Here is a 22,502-nt window from a genome sequence, read left to right as displayed (position 1 = left end):
GATTAGGTATTTTGCTAGCCACTTTGAAGCTTTTTCGCTCAAGGTGGTTTCAAAAACCGCTTCCTTATGTACTACATTGCTACTACATCCGGTAGTGCATACAACTTTTCAAATGATCGTAGATGAGAATCCACATCTTCATCCAATTTGATAGCAAATGATATCCTTGATACCAGCAAGAAAAGTGGTCATGCCATCTTACTCTTGCATAATCTTTAACCCAGCTCTTTATGTAGCAATGCAATTTTAGCCTCTTTGTGACTTGCGTAAAGACTAACCAAACGCCAAGCTTATTTTTCAAAATTTTCTGAGTGAATGTGAGGAGTAATAATGTGCTTCACAAATAATCCAATCAATGCTTGAGCGTGCACATCTATTACATCCCAACAAGATTGTTCAGCTATAGACACGGGGGGTTCACCTTACATAGTATGTGACCTATCATGTGAGTTCAACAGAAAGGTATTTAAATCTCTTAAAACTTAGAGTAATAAATTTACATAAGGATATGTTTTTTACAAGTCTCAAAAAAATTTACAGAATCTAAAAGAAAAGGATTCATTATATTTCCTAGAAAATTCACAGAATAGGGATTTTAGAAAAAGAGCCTGAACACACGTGATATAGTGGTCTTAAATATAGTGAACCCCCCCGGGGCTATAGGCAAAAAAATTCTGGCATCAATAGACCTTTTAGAACCTACAATATTCTCAACAGAGCTTGTATCCACAGAAAGCGGACGCACATCAATGCCCTACACAACATTCCAAATACCCTCTAACACAAGAACATGTGTCATCATGTAAGCCCACGCTGGGTAGTTATCTCCATCCAATTTGTCCTCAGTAGCAAACATCTTGAAAACATCTGTGTTGTTGTCAGCCATGGCGAGTGACTGCACTTAATGTGAAAACTGCTCTTAAAGAGGAAAAAAGAAGTAGGACTAACTATGTAGTATTTCCTGTAGTGAAAACGGAGGCAAAATGAGCCCGACTCAAAATTTTGAGCACACCAAGCTCAATGAGCTTACTTGAAGTATTACTCGACCTACTGAAAGCACCAAAGCTCACCCAATTATGAGAAAGTGAGTAGGGGTACTGACGACTATGCGCGAGAGGATGCAACTTGCTCTGGTACCAATTATTGGAATTAGGGTTGCAGGGGTGCAGATACAACTTGGAGAAGATGAAGAATCTCAAGGCACAAAACAAAGTTTATTGCTTATTCCCAATTAAATAGATAAGTTAGCCCTAGAGAAATGGGTTTATATACAATGCACAAGGAAAAAACCTACTAATCATACATGTTTAGGTTGTCATGGATTAGGCTAGTAAATTCCAGCTACATTTTTGCATTAGGGTGCTTCTAAAAAAGGTCAATTAATTTATTATTTCTTAATTAATCTCTATATCTTTCATTGCTTGGGTTAACCTTGTCGCTTAGATAAGGTGAGAGATGCTTAATTGGTTTAAGTCTAGGAGTTTTTATACTAATTTTTATTGATCGATAAGTTTATCGATTGATAGAACATATAAGAGATATTGAAAATAAATGACCTATCATTGTGTAATACCTTTGAATAATATGACTAAACATATTATGTGACAATTATTCACATTCAACACTAAGTGGGTATGGGACACTTATATGTCATGGGGACACTTTTATGTCTTGCTAGGTGACCATTTTACTTGTATTATTTAAAGAATTTCAAAACAAATCTATTAGAGTTATATATCCACAAAGTTGGCTTATGATTTGATAAAAATTGACACTTTTTTTTACTACTCTTTCCACCTTAAACCTTATTATTGCAAACGTTTCTCAACCTCAATCGTGTAAAACACATGTGTTATTTTTGGTGTTTTTTCAAAGAATTGCACCTACAACACATGAAAGCTCATCTCTATGAGATCTATCATGCTAGAATACTAGTCTTAGTAGTTATGAACATGCTTTTATCCTTCCAAGGAGAATCAAATGGTTATTGTGAAAGTTATGGCCTAAATAAAAGAATTTCCTAATCCTAAATTCTTGCCAAATTTTGCACTTTTATGATTTTTTTTGCGACTTTAATAGAATCCAAAGACAATTTTGATTATGCACGTGGGTTTCATAACACTATACTATTCTTCCTTGAGTTTTGGGGCACCCAATAACCCATATAGCAAACTATACAAGCATGGTTGGTTTTTTTGATTCAACAAGAATTAGAGCCATTCTACATTAACAACTTTAATCTTCATAGTATTGCTAATTTCAATGGCCAACTATGCAACTTTAGAGCTTATATCCATATTCTATCATCATCTCTAAATTTGTCTATATATTGAGCATTCTCTAGGGGATTGAAAAGATAAAGGCGTGGAGTCCAAATTTTTCAAGTTTGTTGTCTTAGTACTTTTGTATTATGCATAAAACTATCAATGGTGAAACTTTTTTGTATGTTTTTTGAAGTGGTCCATGGCTACTTATGAATGTAAAGGCCCATGGGGACCTAAGAAAACATACACCTATATAATCTTTGATGCGATGTCAGGAGAATGGGAAAAACACAACTTTTTTGAACATTATACAAAATTGGCGAGGCTAAAAGAACGACATGATATGATCACTAAATCATTGAAGTTTATGGGAAACATTATGATATGGTCTAAAAAAATTCTTAGCCTTCTTAGTATGGATTTCATTGCAGGAATTGTTGTTTTGAGTGAAATTTTATGGTTCATCAACTTTGGAGGCTTAGCCCATGACCAAATAGTGAGGAATCTTCAAAGTTTTCCACATTTTCCCATAAGTAGTGGTACCTTACCTTTAAGCACAAGAAAGGATTTAAAAAAAAGAATGGATCTCTTATGAGCTTGAAGGTTTTTTTCAAAATCCATAAAGGACACTTTTATGTACTGTTAGGTTACCAACCTAGCGTTAAAACATTTCACAAATAACGTATCATGCAACCTAGCATCACAAGAGCAATGCATAGTTAGTAATAAACTTGTATCTTCCAATCGATCTCCATGTTCTTCTTCTGGAATACATATTTGACAAAAAAAATGATGCTACTGTAGAAACATGAAGACACATTAGAAACATAAAAGTGATACTACATATATGTAGAGCTGAAAGGGAGCTTTCATTCGAGTCTTGGTTGCATGATTTTTACAATCGGAGCTCAAGTTATGGACATTTTTGTGGAGGGTTCTCTTGCAAGTGTGAGTGCCTACTTCTTTGATGGAGAGAGTCCTTTTTCATGCAAAACCACCATGTTCCTCTCCTTTTAGATCATTTAACTTCGTTTAATAGCCTCCTCTATACTGTTTTACTAAACTTAGCATACATTCTAGAAAGAAGCACTCGACCTTCATGAATTTCATATTTGAGAATAGATTCTTACATGAATTTCTTTCTAGCATACATGGTATAAAGAAGCACTCAACCTTCATGAATTTCATATTTGAGGACAGATTCTTAATCATAAATTTCCCTCTGTGACGGCAAAGGTCTTGCAACCTTAGCAAGGCTAAGTGGGCAATGCCACATGGATGACTTGCATGGGGGCTCTCTCTATGGCTAAGAGCCTATAAGTAGAGAGGAGATGGTTGGGCTGAGTGTCAGTCACATCACCCTATAAGGCCTTGAGCCTTTCAACGGTATGAGAGAAAGACGTGGTCATTTTTTGGCACACATAAAGGAAACATTTGCATGGTATGTAGTGGTTGCATGGGAGTGGGAAACGTCCCTTACCACAAGGGAGGGTGTGAGTCGCCATGCGGCAATGGCAGTAAGAGTGCATCCAAAAGGGATCATCGAGTGTGTATGAGTATTTTTCTCTTCATGAGCGCCCCCAACCGGCCACCGTAGCATCGGCTACGAGCATATCTCTCTCTTTCTTTTTGTGTGCTGCATAGAGCTCACACCACATCTAGAGCTTCATTTTCTCACTTGGGTACCCCTTTGGGATACATTAAGTGGTCATCCCTTTTAAGGGGGGTATCGCCACGTAAGCAAGGCTTCAACCTCCCAGAAGCTCGCATCTTGGCAAATCTACTCAGAGAATCGATCTCAAACAGGCTTCCAAATCTAAGTAAGTAGGTGCGTGGGGCCGCTCCTGTGCTGCAGGTGTGCAGAGAACGCGAGCTCCATTTTGGCCTATAGAAATTTAAGAGGGTATAGCATCGGTTGGATGGCACATGTTGGAGCGATCGAGAAGTGCTTTTTTCAGGCAGCTCTCCAGGAGCCATCACCTAAAGTTCCACCTTCTCAAATCGCTTGATGATGCTAAGCTTAGAAGCCATTGTGCTTGTTGTGTGTTTTTGAATAAAAAGTGTGTTGTATGCTGGTTGGGAAACCGTGTCGAAATAGAGCAATGCATTAGTTGCTAGCTCCATTCGCACATTCAAGAGAAACTACAATTCTTGTAGCTTTTCCTATTGCTTGGCTAGGATATTTACTGTTGTGGTTCATCCTCCTGGTTGACATTAGTAGCTTGGCACTTTAGTTGTCGATTGGACAATGCAGGTGCTTGAGCTATTGTTGCTTAAAATCCCTTTGAGGTCCTAAGATCGCTAATTGAACCGGGACGCATTTTCGAATGAACGACGCAAAATAAGCGTGGGTGCGAAAGCACAAACAAGGCAAGTAGACGGTAGAGGTCTACTTGCACAAGGAAACGTTGAGGTTCGGAGGGAAAGGTGATTGCAAGTGTTTAGTTGGGTGGGAGCTAAGGCTAAGGCGGTGCTGAAAATCAATCCCACAGGGGAAGGCGCAAGGCGGAGGAGGTATAAAAGCCAGAAAGGGCACGCTGGGAAGCTCATGCCTTTCTTGGCCTTTTGGCTAAGATCAAGTGTAGCATCTGTTCTTATCAGTTTAATATCTGATACGTGGTCCATCAGGCCACATGATATTAACCTAATTTTTCTCACGGGGCAGCCCCCATCCGGTAGCTTGCTGCCCGGGGGCTACGCGCGTCGCCTCTGTATTTCACTGCCTCAGAGGCCTGGTGCACCCCCCTCTCAATCTCCATCTCAACAGTACTAACATCTGATTTTTGATTATTGTCTGTCCGATCTGTACATGCCCATCTATGATGGTGCTGCTATTCTCTCTCACATCCACCCTGCGCAATTTTTTTCCTTCTCAGGTTGGTTACTACTGTGGAGAGAGCTATATTTCTTGCATAGGAGTTTAGTATTGAAGACCACCATTGCATGGATTTCACATCGTGGTTTTGGACTTAGCGAGAGATGAAAGGGTACTATTGCCATGCTCCAGAGGACTCTGCTTTTGGACATTGCCGACAGTTTCTTACTCATTCGCAAAACGGAACCTAAGCATCGCGAGACCCCGCTTGCTATGCAATGGGATGGAGTGGTCCGGCTCCCCTCCGGCATAACTCCCTTCAACTCATATGGCATCTTTTGCTCAAACAAAGAAGGAGAGGATGATGCCGCTCTCAAGCCTTTAATTTAGAGCTAGGCCGAATGATAAACCCGAAGTAGCTTTTCCAAGCGCTCTGGATCTATGTTGTTGATGCAGGTCCTTGCCCAATTGGCAATACCAAATGAAGTTTGCTCAAACCATCTGGCATCTAGAGGGGGATTTCCCTTGGGATTCACCTTTTTATCAACAACTGGAGACTTGTTTCTCGGCCTTGGACAAGAGTCGCTCCCTAACCTGGGGTCATGTATGTGCTGCCACTCTTGCATAGAGGTTCGTTTTGGCACAACGTGTTCTTCTATCACCCAAGTGTGGTAGATTGGTTATGCCATTCCGCTCTTGAATAACAAGTCTTTGAGTTCGTTGGATAGATCGTTAAGGTCTCTTGGGATAGTTTCCTACTATGCTAAAATTCTCTTCTTCTTCTCTCTTCTCTCTTGCTTGAGAGCTTGAAGCCCTCGAGGGGTTCTCCGACCATGCCTTGTCCTTGACTCTTGGAACGAGCTCTTTTAAGTTTGTTAAATGGGAGTACCATTTCCATTGGCACAACGTTCAACATGATCATCGAGTTGCATGACATGTCTCTCAAACCAAATAGTGTTGAGAAAAAACATTTTGTGGAACTTCTCTATGTCATTCATGCATTAAACATTTGAAGCACTTCATTTGTGGGTTTTATTTGTCAGTCTATGCCAAGTGCACATTGGAGTGATAGGCAAGCATGTTGGTCTCATTTGTTTTTTGAAGATTTTGGTGGTATGTGCGTGGAAAAGATAACCGTGTTGCGGATGCATTGAGTAGGGAAGGCTAGATTCTCTCTCTTGAGCATCATTTTTTTCTCTCTATTCAAGGTGTTAGTTTCAATGATCCTAGAAATAATGTAGAGATCAAGTGGTTGTCACAAGCGCATGGCTTTGTGTGCCACATGGACATGCTACCTCAACTTCTAGAGCCACCTCCATACATGATAGTATCTTAGAACCTGGGGGGATTTAGTCCTAGCAATTTTGTGAGCTTCTTTGGTAGACATGCATGCTTGCACAAGTCCATTAAATTAGATTCTCTAGCTTTGGAACCCTCTTGCATAAACGGTTTGTACGTATGTTTTTGGTAGATGCTATTATTTGGTGGGCATTTGGCAATACAAGCAAGGTTAGATGAATCCAATGTGCTAATTCCCCCGGAAATCGGATAATGCGAGTTGGGATATGTGCGGTAGTTTCATCAAGAAACTACCCCTGTGACATGACGTATTAAGAATTCACCTACCCTTTTTTAGGAAATTATGTCAAAGTAATCTACCCTTTTTCTGAGGACCTACGGGGCTTAATTAGTATCGGCAATTTTGTGAGCTTGCTCTTTGTAGGATACACATGCCCGGACAAGTTCATTAGATTAGGTTTTTCATTTTTGGAATCCTCTTGTATAATCATGATATAAAGAGATTCAAGGAAGAAAACTCTACGTGGATTATTTGCAACCATAAGAAAACTAAGCACCCTTGTCTCTCTATCATTTCTGGACGTGCTCTACCTCTCCTTGTGTTTCTTTCTATGATGCTACCCCTTTGTGTAGCTTCTCCTGGCAAATTTGTAGCCCATCTTGGCTTGTGCAAGTAGAACTCCCAAGTGCTTAGAGTCAAAGTGACTTGAGTTCTCTCTCTCTCTCTCTCTCTCTCTCTCTCTCTCTCTCTCTCTCTCTCTCTCTCTCTCTCTCTCTCTCTCTCTCTCTCTCTCTCTCTCTCTCTCTCAATTCCCACCACAGTATCAGAGGAGAGGGATTTTTTATTGAAGATATTTTTATCTTATTCTACTTCAAAGCTGTTGGGGTGTAGGCCAGGTGGCCGTGGGAAAGTACACTTGATTTTCCCTATTCAATATAGGGAGAGAAAGAGGAAGAGTTGACTCTTCTCTTTCTTCTCCACTAACCCACACAGTGGCTGGCTGCCTGTGTATCTCCCCCTTCCCCAATTCTCTTCTTCCCCTCTCTTGCACACACTCCGTACACGCACACGCGCACTCATCAATTGGTATCAGAGCTACGGCAGCGACGAACCACGCATGCAACCCGATTGACTCGGAAACAATGGAGCTCGGAGCTCAAGTTTGAGCCCAACGATGGTGGCAGATCTTACGAAGATCAGGGCTTGAACGAAAGAGATCAAAGACCTCGAACATCGACGGTTCAACTCCGGTGTGTGCAGCCCCTCTTGTCTTGGAGGACTTGGAGGGGATCTTGGAGCTTTTTGGTAGGTCTGCAGAAAACCAGAAGCAAGGCCTTTGAGAAGAGCTTTGGGAAGCTCATGAAGGCAGACAGAGAGTCGGCAGCAGGTCACGAGAGGAGCAGATTACACACTCAATGGCAAGCAAATTGGAAGCATTGCAAGCTCGAAATCGAAGAAAGTAGCAAGACACAGTCGGTAGAATTGCAAGCAAGCAAGCACAATCGATTTAAGTGTGTGTGAATCGGAAATAGATTTGTACTCAAGGCATTGCAATAGACATCGGGCTGTGAGCATTGGAATTGCTCACAGAAAGGAAGGATCAAGCAGGGCTGCAGCGCTGCAATCGGGAGGAGCACACACACACTATGTGTGTATTACACCAAGCAAGGATTCGACCAGCGCTACAGCAATCCACCAAGAAGCAGTGAGGTCATGCAACTGAGCATAATAGAGGCATCGAGCAGCCCTCGGCCCAAGCAGAATGCCGAGTAGGCCAATTTCGTCAATGGTCGTGAGCAATCGACTCAGTCGGGCAGTACCGAGTAGGCCGTGTCACAAGTAGACTAAGCAGTAGCGCTACCTACAAAGACAAGTCAGAGAGAGAGAGATAGCGTCTCCGTGTGCAGGGAAATACACACACACACACACACACACACAGTCGTCGACTCTGAAGCTGCAGGCAGTAATTGACAGTAAATTTTTTTTAAAACAAAAAATCACCTCATTGCACTATGTGTGTAAACCCCCATTCTCACCACACCCGTCGACAGCCTCACACACAACTCTCTTAAACATCCACAGAGAGAGAGAGAGAGAGAGAGAGAGAGAGAGAGAGAGAGAGAGAGAGAGAGATTGGAAGATACCAGAGTCTCATCGTCATCATCAGCGATTCTCTGATTTCGACATCGACTTCTTTGACATCGTGATCCGACTACGACGTCCACACACCGAGTCTGACAAGCTTGAGAGCCATCTTGACAGATCGAGCGAGATCTGCGATTGATACCGATCCGACTCGGTATTGACCGCTCGATATCGGCTTCGAGCATTGGCGTTTTACAGCTACTCGGCTAGCCACTTCCGCCCGGCGGCGGAAGGCAACATCGACATCGACATCACTCATGCCACCGGCTCGACACTCCTCATTGCGGCGGATCTCCGACATCCGACCTAGACACCGGGCGCTTCCCCACATGAGCGCGTTTCCGCGATCGACGACCGTGCTTGCGACATGCGCGGGTGAGGTACCTCTATCATAGAGGAGTGAAACCCGGCATCGGCACCGAGCGCACCGATCGCCCTATACTACACAATTTACGGATACGACACCTTTGGCAACTATTCGACCAGCATATTTCTGCCCGGCGGCAGAAATCGGCACATAGCGACACCGACACGCAGGTTACAGGCTACAGGGAAGGTTTTTCAGCCCATTCACTCCCAGATTCTCCAGATTACCAGACACAGCGCTTTCACAGGCGATTTGGCAGTCATTTCGACAGCAGATTCTCTGCGGACACATGCGTTGACAGATGAATTTTGTTGTGAACACAAATAGTGCTACTGAGCTCTTTTGAGAGCAGATAGCCCCGCAGATATCACTTTCACTACATGCAGCAGTTCTTGACGCCTGTTTGAGCGCGATTTTACTCATGTATACATTGAGTTGCGGACACTGCCCACTGTACTCCGTGTGGAGCCATTTTTTGGCTATTTTGGCAGTTTTTCCCGGCCGTTTCTGAGACTCGGACCGGAAGAGCCCTTTCTGAGACTGTGGCTAGTCCATTTGTGTCCGCATTAGCCTTTTAGAGGGTCGATAGCGTGAGGTTTTCTTTGAGCTGGGGTGTGCTCGAATGTTGAGACACCTTCGGTGATACAGGTAGCTGGAGTTCCCCTTTACGGTACCCTCGCCATAGGATATGTATCTGGACAGTTATTTATGCTTTTGACGCCAAGTTGGCACTCACATAGCAGTGGTTTTGTGCAGCAGATGCCCAGTTAGTGCAGTTGGCACATTTATATGCATTTTGAGTTGAGTTTTGACTCCTCATACAAAGGAAACTCTGCCGGATTTAATTCCCGCGAGTTGTGACTTCCATTGTTGGCACTTTCGAGTCTATTTCGGTTGAGATTTTACTCTCGATACAAAGGTTACTCTGCCCAAATCTCTACAGCGTTTCGCCATAGTTTGGCACCTCTCAAACCCTCTTATCAGCGATGGCTTCTTCTTCAGAAAAGGAGGAGTATTTCATTCGGAAGTTCGATGGTAGCAACTTCACCATGTGGAAAGAGCGCATGAAAGATGTTTTGATAAACAAAGGCCTCTCCGAACCGTTGAAAGAGCGCGCAGAGGATGATGATTATACACAAGCTCAATGGGAGCTTTTGGATGCAAAAGCCATGGCTACGATACGTCTACATCTAGCCGAGTCAGTCTTCTTCACTATCATCGAGAATACAACAACCAAGGAACTTTGGGATAGCTTATGTTCAGCATGGGAGAGCAAAAGTGCATCCAACAAAGTTTTTCTCATGAAAAAGCTTATGAAGCTCAACATGAAAGAAGGTAGCACAGTTTTCAGTCATTTAAATGAGTTCAACTCCTTGTTCAGTCAGCTGACATCTCAGGGCTTTAAGGAGTTTGACGATGAACTCAAGTCTATCTTCTTATTATGCTCTCTACCCAGTTCATGGGATATCTTTTGCACAGCCATTAGCAATTCATCTCCGAATGGCAAGTTAGAGTTCAATGCTGTCACAGATGCATTGCTCCTGAAGAGATTCGTCGTAAATCTCTCGATAATGCTAGTCATGGAGATGCATATATGGCTGGCAGTTCAACAAAGGCAAGAGGTTGTGACAGGAACAAATACAAAAGCAAAAGTAGAGAGCGAAATCCTCGTAGTCCTAGCAGACACAGGAACCAAAGTAGAGACCACAATGCCAAAACTGTCGAGTGTTACTATTGCCACAAGAAGGGTCATTACAAAAAGGATTGTCGCAGTTTCCTAAGAGATCAGAAAAACATGCAAAAGGATAATTCTGGCAAAGGCAAAAGTACAGTAAAGATTGAGGAGCTCAATATTGTTGAGTCTCCCATGCCTACCACTGCAGTAGAGGATGCTCCTCCTCCAGTGATGCTCGTTATGCCTACAGAGATTCATGCCAAGGTGACAACAGATGCCTCAGATGTTCTCATTTTCACTTCAGATCTCACTCCAGATGCTTTGGTTGCACAGGATGAGGGTTATGCACAGAATTGGATCCTTGATTCTGGTGCAAGTTTTCATGTCACACCACATAGAGAGTGGTTTTCCTCTTACGCATCCAAGCATGGAATAGTCAAGCTTGGTGATTCCTATGAGCTTGACATTATTGGCATTGGTGATGTGAAACTTCAGATGCATAATGGCACTACTTTTGTGCTGCAGAATGTTAGACATGTGCCCAAGCTTACCAAAATCTTGCTTTCTATAGGGCAATTGGAGGAACTTGGCTACACTACAGTTTTTGGTAATCGTTCTTGGATGATCCGCAAGAACAACCTTATCATGATGAAAGGCAATAAAAACAGATCCATGTACTCTTTGTTTGTTTCGAGTGTTGACGAACACTCTATCTATGTTGCCGAGCTGCCGTCTCCTGAGTTGTGGCATAGCCGGCTAGGACATATTAGCCAAAAAGGAATGAAAACACTTCAGTGTTTTGGCTACTTACCTGTGTTAGATTACACGGACTTTCCATTGTGTGAGCATTGTCTATATGGCAAACAGACTAGATTGACATCTTCGCCATTGAATAAGAAACTAGGCGAACCTCTAGACTTGGTGCACAGTGATTTGTGTGGTCCAATGCCACATAAAACTCTAGTGGGGGCGAACTACTTTCTCACGTTCATAGATGATTCTACCAGAAAGGTGTGGGTGTATCTCCTTAAGCGTAAGGAAGAAGTTTTTTCGACATTCCAAAAATTCCTCGCCATGGTTGAGAACCAATCAGGAACAAAGCTCAAAGCTTTTCGCACGGAAAATGGTGGAGAATACGTCTCCACAGAGTTCAAGGATTTTTGCAATAGAAGAGGCATTCGGCGGCAGTTTAATTCTCCATACACACCTGCACAAAATGGGATAGCTGAAAGAATGAATCGTACGATTCAAGAGCGATTTGTCTCTATGATGTCTATGGCGAAGCTTACTCCAGAGTTTTGGGGGGAAGCTGTTCTGACAATAATGCACATCATCAACAGGTCACCTAGTTCTCCTTTGAATTTCAAAATTCCAGAGGAATTATGGACTGGCAAAAGGCAAGCTATGATCATTTACGTGTATTTAGATGTGAGACATATGCACATGTGCCCAAAGAACTTCGTCGGAAGTTAGATCCCAGATCACACAAATGCATCTTTATTGGCTATGGTGCAAACGGAGAGATGGGATATCGTCTCTGGCACCCAGAATCAAACAAAGTCATTCGCAGCTCACATGTGATTTTCAATGAATCAAAAATGCACAAGAAGCCTATCAAAGATGTTGAGTACAGACGTGTTCGTTTTGAGGATGTAGCCTCCGAACAAACTCAGTTCAGTAGTGTTGCACCCACTCCTCGAGTGCAAGATACTACTATTACTCCAGAGAGAGCGGAGTCCAACAGTCAGGCACTGAGACGCTCTGAGAGAGTATCACGTGCGCCCGAGCGGTTTGAGCCGGGTATACACCACATTTTGGTCACTGACAGTGGAGAGCCAACCTGCTACAAAGAAGCTATACAAATGGAGGATAGCGTTAAGTGGGAGCAGGCTATGCAATCAGAATACAATTCGATTGTAGCTAATGAGACATGGGATTTGGTTGAATTACCAAAAGGCAAAAATGCTTTACCTTGCAAGTGGGTATACAAGAAGAAGTATACAGCGGAAGATCCCGAGCCTAGATACAAGGCTCGTCTAGTTGCCAAGGGTTTCAAGCAGCAAAAAGGTGTGGATTTTGATGAGATTTTCTCTCAAGTAGTCAAGATGACTACACTTCGCACCGTGCTTGGCTTGGTTGCTATCCAGGACATGGAACTTGTCCAAATGGATCTGAACACAGTATTTCTTCACGGGGATCTCGATGAAGATGTCTACATGAAACAACCAGAGGGCTTCGTATGTGAAACCCAAAAACCAACGAAGACAGAATTGGTTTGTAGACTTAAAAAGGCACTCTATGGCCTCAAGCAAGGTTCAAGGCAATGGTATCAAAAATTCGACCAATTCATGCAGTCTCAGGGTTACATTAGAAGTCAAGATGACCACTGCTTATACACAAAAAGGTTGAACGATGGTTCTTTAATCATCTTGATCTTGTATGTAGATGATATGCTTATCGCAGGCAAATCAATTGATGAAATCAATCAGTTGAAAAAGATGCTAAGCACTCAGTTTTCCATGAAGGATTTGGGAGATGCCAATCACTTTCTTGGTATGCACATCAAGAGAGATAGGCAACGTGGAATTCTTGAATTATCTCAAAAAAAGTACATTCACAAAGTCTTGCAACGTTTTAGTATGCAGGGGGGGAAGTCATTGAGTACCCCAATGCAAGCATACTCCAAACTTAGCAAGGAAGACTCTCCCAAGACAGTGGCTGAGAAAGAGGAAATGGTGAAAGTACCATATTCTTCAGCAGTTGGCAGTTTGATGTACGCTATGGTAGCCACAAGACCAGACATTGCACATGCAATGGGAGTGGTTAGTAGGTACATGGCAAACCCTGGCAAGAAACATTGGGAAGCAGTAAAGAAAATCCTCAGATATTTGAAAGGTACAGCTAGCAAGTGTTTACGCTTCGGAAACAGTGATGCATCTATTGTAGGTTACACAAATGCGGATTATGCGGGTTGCGTGGATCGTAGAAGATCCACATATGGCTATGTGTTCATGCTTGCTGGAGCAGCTATCTCTTGGAGATCGTGTCTCCAAGATTGCACGTCTTCATCTACCACTAAGGCAGAATATGTTGCTGCGTCTGACGCCAGCAAAGAAGCCATATGGTTGGCTCGTCTAGTGGAATATTTGGGCGTCCACAAGGTTCCAGTACTACATTGTGATAGTCAGAGTGCCATTGCTTTGGCAAAGAATCCAATGTTTCACTCAAAGTCAAAACACATAGAGGTCAGATACCATGTCATACGAGATGCATTGGCTGGCAAGCGTATCGAGCTTGTCAAGGTTCACACTGATGACAACCCCGAAGATGCTCTCACAAAGAGCCTAGCCTCGGAGCGATTTACATGTTGAGGTGTAGGCCAGGTGGCCGTGGGAAACCACCCTTGTACACTTGATTTTCCCTATTCAATATAGGGAGAGAAAGAGGAAGAGTTGACTCTTCTCTTTCTTCTCCACTAACCCACACAGTGGCTGGCTGCCTGTGTATCTCCCCCTTTCCCAATTCTCTTCTTCCCCTCTCTTGCACACACTCCGTACACGCACACGCGCACTCATCAAAAGCCAATCCTTACTTATAAGTTATTCAAGCTTTAAAATCCTATTGAATTGCATAGTTATCCTATCTATTAATTTTGCCAAACTTATGGGATTCCCCCATCCAAAATGGACTATGGGGGTAGATTACTACCTACACAAGATATGATATCATGCCCCAATTTGAATTCGGAACCTTATAAAAGGCTTTTACTATAGTAAGCTGTTGTCGTGCAGAAACACTGCTCGCAGACGCTAATACAATGAGAACCAAGCCAACAACAAGTTGTCAACCTAGGACGGAGTTGATCTGCAGGCGCATGGAAAAAAATAGCTGGTTGTCACTCAACTATTCGACCTTCTCTAGACAATCACTACCAAAGGAGATCATTCTAAAACACTCTAATCATACTGAACTGCAATCTTTCCTACAACACTTCCGTTCACCGAAACATGGTCAAACATTATCAATTCACCACCACGAAACTCAAGGATCCTCCTCTACACACCTAAAGGACACTTCCTTGAAGTTTCCAACCTAATCCACAACCCGTAAACATATGGTGCAGAAATCGCGTATAAAACAGGCCGAAATTTACAAGTCTTCGAATCCTGGAAATGTTTAGTCCTAAAGTGTAGTTCTACTCACCGTGAACTCAATGACATAAAGCAATCACAAAACGGAAACATAGATAGAGAGAAAACTCACTCGGAAGCTCACGGAAGAGCTCTTTGCAAAGAGACTGAAACCGCTCAAGCTTGGCGTCGAAGCGTAGCTCTCGCCGTTGCTAACATGATGGCGTAGTCACTTTCACAATGTAGTAGTCACAGCATGCAAGGGGAAAGGAAGAAGACCTCTCTCACTCTCACACACAGTACGCAGTCTCTATACGTTCAGATAAGCCCCAAAAAATGATAAAAAAGCCCCCTTAGGTTTACAAAAGATTGGCTTTTATACCTCAGCCTTGGAGGTGTCATCTCATCAAAAATGAATTCTACTTCCTATCAGGGGTGTTGTGGAATAGCAATTACAATGACATATGTTCCGAAAATTATCTGGAGCCTGAAGAATTAATTACATTTAAGCTCCTAGTGTGAATAGTACAAGAAAAATGGGATTTCGGATGCGGTTGATTTGCAGGTCAACACTCCCCCCTTCCGCGTTCAGGTCGGCCCTGACATGATCTTTGTCTGCTTGACTTGCCGCCTGGGCCTTCTTCTTATGCTCGCTGCTAATGGAAGCCTGGTGGCTTTATCAATTTGAGATAGGATTCATATGTTACATTCCCCAGAGTGATAGTAGGGCCGAAGATCTTGCTGTCGTAAGTGAAATATCCTGTATAAAATGCCTCTTCGAATGATTGCATATGATAGCTCGGCAAAAACATAACTCTCTGATAGAGTAGATGCAACACTTCAGGTGATGGCTGCTTCGAGAGATCGTAGACCATCTTGGCAAAGGTGTCGCCTGTTGATAGTAGACTTGAGTCAGTAGCTTTGGAGGGCGCGAACACTTCAAGATAGGCTAGTAAGGTTTTGCATATTTTTCTTAGCATGATGCATGCTGGGTCAGGAGATCCAGTGAATATCCTAATGGCGCCCTTTAGGGTTTTCACCATATAGGCTACACTTATTCTCTCTCCTGCACTAGGTGGTGGCAATGATGGGTAATTTAGCCATGTTGCATGTGTTATCAATAATCTGAGATGATTGGCCCACGATCTGACACGTGGCACTGGGCAGTAGGCACAATCATCCCTTATAGCCTTAGGTGCTTCCACCAAATTCTTCAAATATGTCGGATATTTGATGAGCCAGGCTTTTCTCCATTTGGGTTGAGAATCTACAATTCTCTTTACATCTGCATTGCTTTGTAGATCTCCTTCGTATATTGCTACTGTTCCTTCGGCTTGAATTCTCTTTTTGGTTGCTTCGACTTCGTATTTTAAAAGAGGATATGGAAGTGTTGGCTGCATCCACTCTTCTCTTAAAACTGATGTGGCGATCCCTTGAGCACCCAATGAGTGGATTAGTCTTTTTTCGCATTCTATGGCGGCTTTGTGATCTTCCATTGTAGTTTGTTCTATCAGATGCTGCAATCGGGCTTCTTCTTCAGCCGTTAGAGCCTATTCCTGTTCCTCTTTCTACTGCATCTCTTCCTCAATAGGCTTAGGGTCTTCAGCCCCTTCTGGTATTTGCATGTGCTCCGTCTGAGCACTCACCTCTGTCTCCCCCGTGCTCGGTCCTGGTTGGAGCTCTTGTAGCTGTCTTTGTACATCTAATTCCCTTTGAGTAGCTTTAGCTGCATTGTCGACCAGCAATTCTTGAAGCTCCGCGAGTTGTTGGCTTAACTGCTCGTTGTTGGCTTTTAGCTTCTCTTCTTCTCTTACAAAATCTTCAGCTAACAGAGTCCTTTGTCATTGCTCAGACTTAAGAGAATCTCTACTGCTGTCTTCCTGTCGGCCTCTCGCTGCCCTTGGAGTTGATCGTAGACTTTGGATTGTTGTGTCTTGTAGTTCCAATCCGGCTTTCAGCTCCATGATCTCATCTCTGGCAGCTTATAACTCATCGTCCACCTTTTCTTTTTCAAATATGACACTTCGGACCTCATTGGAGGCCTCTGCCATCTGGAGTGTTAGTCCATCTCGCTCCGCTTCAGCTTCTTTCAAAATTCTAGATACCTCTTCAAGATCATGCTCTGCATCATCTGCTCTTAGTTTTGCATCTTGAAGGCCTTTAAAGAGATGATCATATTCATCTTGCATGTTCGCTTCTCTTGTTCTGAGCATATTGTTTTCCTCAGCTAGTACAAGAGACCGCGTCCTGATTCTGTCCAGAAATCTGTGCGCGTCTCTTACATCTTTCTCATTATCATGCAGTATGTTCTAGCTAGTAGGCCAATCAATTGGCCCGAAAAAGGGAACTTGGTACCCCATGCTCAGCATCACCCTTGATGGAGGTGGTCTATACGGGCGCTCCAAGGGTTTCAAAATGTAGTGTTGGGGAATCTGTTCCATTCCCGGCACTTCAGGTTGCTCTTGAGATTCTTCTCTTGCTTTTCTATCCCCATGTGCTCTTTCCGCAGCTTGTGCTGACGGCTTTTCTTCAGTATTTTCCTTCCATGGTGGGTGTGGCAATCCATACACTACCTTGGCCGCTTCTTCTTCTGAATAGCCTACATTGAGTAGGTCTTGAAAAGTGCATCTGTCTTCTTCCTCCTTATCCTTTGGTGGTGTCTACACCTCTCCCTTCTCTTTTGGTGATCTCTTTGGAGGGGTGATTGAAGTTTGAGGGCTGGGTAAAGGAGAGAGTGGCCTTGGAGAGGGTGCTTTCCCACTTTCCTTATTTTCTTCTTGGGCGTCTTTTGCTTTAGCAGGTATTTCTTTCAATTTCTTCTTTATGTCCTCCACTTCATCTGAAGTGAAAGGCTCTAGAGATTGTTGTTCTATCACTCTTTCCGACTCTTCATATGCTTTAATATAATGATCAAATTGATCTTCGAGTGGTCGGGATGAGCTGCCCCCGACTCTTGCTGGATCTGGCACCCAGTATTCTTCGAAATCTCCCTTCAAGGCTCTTTCGGCTCTAAATTGGTCAATTAGCCGTTCTATTCTTGCCGCTTTCTGGCTAGTGGTCTCCTTGGGCTTTTGCTCCTTGGTCATAATTGTCTTGCCTTTCTTTCGTGCAGGTTGTTCCGCTTTCTCCTCATATACTATTTCTAATCTCCTTCGGAATCTGGTCGCAATCTGAATGGGTGGTGCTACAGGTGGTTCTTCCTCTACATCTTCCTCCTCTCTCAGCCACTCATTCTGGGATGGGGATGCAGGCCATTTTCCTCTGGCTCCAATGGATTTGTATGCTATCTTGGTTAAGACCTCTCCCCCGCTGATGTATCTTGGCTTCTCTGTCCCCATTTGCACTATTTGTTCATGCAAATACTGTGCATAGTTTACCGCTTTAGGCACATTGCTTCGGATGGCCCATGTCACTGTCCTGGCAATGGCATGTGGTGGTGCCGTATATTTCTGAGGTATTTTGCTGCATAAATGGAAATACTGATTGTACAGCTTGCAGATTCCGGCTACTCTTGGGTCCACCGTGTCTTCCCAGGTCTGATTTGGCTTCTTCTTTTGGTGATAAACTTCTAAAGTTTCTCTTCTTTCCCTGACAGAATTCCCTTCATTGCTCATATTTAGGGCATTTTCTATCACCTGTGGTGTAATCATCACCTCGACTTTTTGGTTGTCCAAGTCGGTGATCACAGCCTTGCCATCCTTCTGAATTGTGCTTGTGAGCTCATAAACTCTTTGTGGATCCACACCTGCTGGCTCCGCAGTGAAGAAATTGTGCAAGTCTGCCCTTTCCAGCTGAGTTAGGAGAGCTTCTTTGTTTGCATAATCAATGATTTCTCTTGGGTTCATAGGGATATCCACCGTGTTCCCTTGAGGATCTCTGAAAGTGCCTTGGTATATTGAGATCTCTTCATCCTCAAGTGTTCCGTCATCTATCCATGCTTTTGTAGGCTTTAGTGATTCCCGAGGTATGGTGTACGGCTCGCCCTTTGCAATGATGTCCTTCAGGGACATCCTTTTCTTTTTTGCCGGTGATCGGCTTGACTCCATTGATCCTGGTATACTCAAAATGTCAAAGTTACTGAGCCTGTTAAAATCTGGCATAATATCAGCTTCTTGCATCCATATAACTTGAAAATTGAAATACAAGCTATTTAGGGCCTAGGGGTGCTATGCATGTTGTAAAAAGTGCAAATCATGCTCAGAAAAATGCAATGAGACTTTATACGCGTATAAAGTCTATGTGAACAGATGGTGGTGATTTTGAATGTGTGCATAGCCCTTGGCTGGTAGGTCACATGTATAGGCCCGGATTCCAATTTGGATGTCATTTGAACAAGTTTTGATCCTTTTTTCTGATTTTAGGCTTTTTGTGGGCTTTCTATTGAATGACAATCATTAAGAGGATTTCTGATGATGAAACTTGGTGGGAATTCCTCTAAGATAGGAGCAAAGGCTTTGGTTAAGTGAAGCTTGAGATTGGATGTCAAATTTGGCTTGAGAGACATTATCCGTGTATAAAGTCTATGTGATCAAATTTCATCTAATTTGATACCATGGATTGACTTTAGCTAGGCCTACACTCCCTTTGCACCAAAACCTGATTTGGGTGAGACATCAGCTGTTTTAAACCATGAATTTGAGATCTAGTGTTTTGATCCTTGTGATTGGGGTTTGAGAGGTCATGAGGCTTTTGAATGTGGTAGAACTTGGGTTTTGAGCTATAACAGTTGTGTTACAACCCTGAATGTGAAAAATGTTGACAACAACTTCAATTTTGCCTCTGTAGTCTTTATACGCGTATAATGTCTAGATGGTCAAAATGAAGTTGAACTTGATCTATGAGGTCCCCATGACATGGTTAGCACTTTGATCATTCCAAATTTGACTTTTGAGGTTTGACATTGAAGCTGGGGTTCAATCTGTGATTTTGGCATTGTTTTTTTTTTCTCTCTCTCTTTTTGATCCCACTAGTCATAAACTTGTTCAAATTGGTCCAAATTGGATATTTGGCATGTATTCATGATATTGGATAAGATGAAAACAAAAAATGATGAGTTTGACCTCCAGAAAAAGATGAAGTCATTATACGCGTATAATGTTTACATCTGGATTTTTTCTCTGTTTTCAATGTATTTTGCTGCTGATGCTTTGTATAGTGCCTGGATCAAGTTTGGTTGGATTTGGAGCAAGTTTGTTAGTGTTTCGGCTATAGTTTGAGTTTAGGCCTAAACCTTGCGGTTATTTTTTGGCATTAGATGCTCCAACTAGCTCCAAACCCAGTCAAACTTGGTAGGTCCTATGCTTAGAGTATGTAGTATGGTAATATGAATCAGTTTGTGATGAACTCTTTGTGAAATTGGCAGTGAGTCTTTATGCGCGTATAATGACTACTGTTGCAAAAATGTGATTTTTTGAATCCTGACTTGCCTGGTGATTGTGCCCTAAGCCCTAAATACTTGATTTCAACTTTAAAAGTCATTACTTGAGCATAGAAACTTCCCTTTGCCTTTTCAGTCGTTGAAGTTGTTGCTTGGTCCTTGAGCCATCTTCCCACCATTATTCCTGCTGAATATCAATTTCCTAGCTTGGGGAAGTGAGTGAGAACCTTTTCGTGTGGTTGTTGCCGCATTTGGGTTCTCCAACACCCCTATTCGCGATTTGTCGCTCTTAAAGCATCTTTTTGATTGGCGATGATAGATAGCCGCTTTTTTGCACTTTTGGCTTTAAGCACAGATGGTTGGTGGTATGCCGATGCTGCTCGTGAAGTTTCAGGGCATTCGGTCACTTCGTTTGCCCGTATGAACCAAATGACACTTTGCAAGCTCGAAGACTTTTCTTGTATTAAGGCCATTTTTTTGTGATTGGAATTTGGAGAAACTTCACAGGCCCTTAGGCTATGCTAAAAGGTATCTCCTTGTGAGATTTCACTCCGTTCTGACAACTTTTTCCCGGATCGGGTTATGGGAGGCCTGAGAAATTAGGGTTTTTCCAGCTGACCTAATCTGGCATTTGGGGTCATAGACATGTTCTTCTACTCTAGGGTTAACCCCCTAACAAGTCTTGTAGCTACCATGTTAGTGGTTGTCGAGTTATGGCTACTTTCTCTCTCTTCCCGCATCGCCCTACTTCTGTTTCTGAGAGTTTCTCGCGACAAAGTAAACAATGAACACCAAGAGTGCATGGTAGTGAGCTCACCTCTCATATCTGGCGCTGTCTAGTATCCCGTGCGCGTCGTACAAAGCCGTCGAAGGTCGGAGCGCTCTAGGTGGCTGGAGGTCTCTGTCAACTGTGAATAGTAGAAATGAGCTTTAAATGGAGTGAAATTTTCTTATATTGGGGTTCCCCGAACCACTTTTGATGAAATTTGACATGTGTTCCCATCTTCTCGCGAAATGCGGTTTAGACTCGAAAAGTTCCTGATTTGGACTCCGGTTGCCCAGTTTTCGAGAAATTTGAAGTTTCGGTCAAAATTAGGCCAAAACACGCTTCCGGCTACATCCTCATAATTGCACCTCCATCGTACCTTAGGTTGGCCTATAATTTCTGATCATCCCCATATTTTTTTGTTTTTCATTTCGACCGTTTTTCACCTGCTTTTTGTATTTTTGAAGTTTTTCTGCTAAAAACTAGCAAAATTAAAAGGAAAATAGTAAATTAAACCCAAAAAATCCCCAAAAATCATAATAAATCACAATCATCACCGCAAAACATTATATACACTCACATGCGATTTTTATGGCCGAATTGCTCCGTTTTACCAATATTTTGCCCGAAAAATGGCTATTTCTACTTATATACACACACCTAGGGGCTTGATTTGGCGTTTGGCCCCATATACCTATAGATACAGTTGTACAACGGCATATATACTTGGGTTGGTCCAAAAAAATTTGCAATCAAACAACAACCCTTAAAATAGCCAAAAATCATGCCCTTTTTTGCTCTTTTCACATTCATTGGGTCCGCATTGAGAATGCATCCCCCCTTCCTAATCGGAGTCCTCCCGGACGACAAGGTATCGCCTCGGAGTATGTGCCGTGCATGGGTGAAAAAAGTTGTGCTAATGCTCGGCCGTGTAATGTAGCCCTACCTGATGCATACTCAGTCAATGCATGGGAAAATTAATGCAGTGCTAGAGGAGAGTATAAGCAAGATGCTTATTGGCATTTGTCGTCGAGGTTTCTTGTTTTCTTTGCAAGTAACAACTGTAACTGTACTGCTCTCTGTTTAATTGTCTGTTTTGCCACCGGCAATTGCTTTGCCGCTACTGTTGATATAGCCGTAGATGTTTCTATGGAAAGGATTGGCTTGACGGGAACGGCCGTGGACCGTAATTCCTTTGCTTTCCATTGGTAGCTTGTTTTTGCATGTTTTTGTATATGTTTTTCTACTTCCGTTGTTACTACTGTTTGTTACGGATTGGCATCCACATAAGTCGGTTGCCCTTTTTCAAATGCAGCTGTCCTCCTTTCGTTCTTTCTTGTACTGAAGGGAGTTCCTGTTGCTTTTGTTTGGGTATCCAAATGCTAGTGACATTTGAGTTATTGCTGAGCATTTTCTTTGGGATCCATATCTGTTTTATCCCCTTGGTTTTTGGTCGAACTGTACGCTTCTGCTTCTGTTGACTTCTTATGTTGTATTGTCGTAGGTCTACCATGTCACCTCTATCCTTCCGCACCCATACTTGTTTATCGCGTGTTGCTAACCTTGATCTTGGCACTGCGGTCGGTGTTGCTTTATGCTTGTAGTGAACATGGTTGGCAGTTCCCTGTTTGTTTGCCATGGGTACCATGTTGTTCTTTGGTGG

General features: G+C 42.8%; 1 non-coding gene across 1 annotated transcript; it reads left to right on the top strand.

Annotated features, from left to right (window-relative positions):
• Positions 1-4,812: 4,812 nt before the first annotated feature.
• On the top strand, positions 4,813-5,010 carry LOC147465743 (U2 spliceosomal RNA). Its single transcript, XR_015189837.1, has one exon. It is a non-coding gene; the product is annotated as a U2 spliceosomal RNA (small nuclear RNA).
• The last annotated feature ends 17,492 nt before the right edge of the window (positions 5,011-22,502 follow it).

This window comes from Adiantum capillus-veneris, chromosome 1 (genome assembly GCF_014529385.1).
Source record: "Adiantum capillus-veneris isolate H3 chromosome 1, ASM1452938v2, whole genome shotgun sequence".
Classification (NCBI taxonomy): Eukaryota; Viridiplantae; Streptophyta; class Polypodiopsida; order Polypodiales; family Pteridaceae; genus Adiantum; species Adiantum capillus-veneris.
The sequence above is the reverse complement of the archived record's forward strand: the minus strand, read 5'-3'. Positions and strand labels throughout refer to the sequence as shown.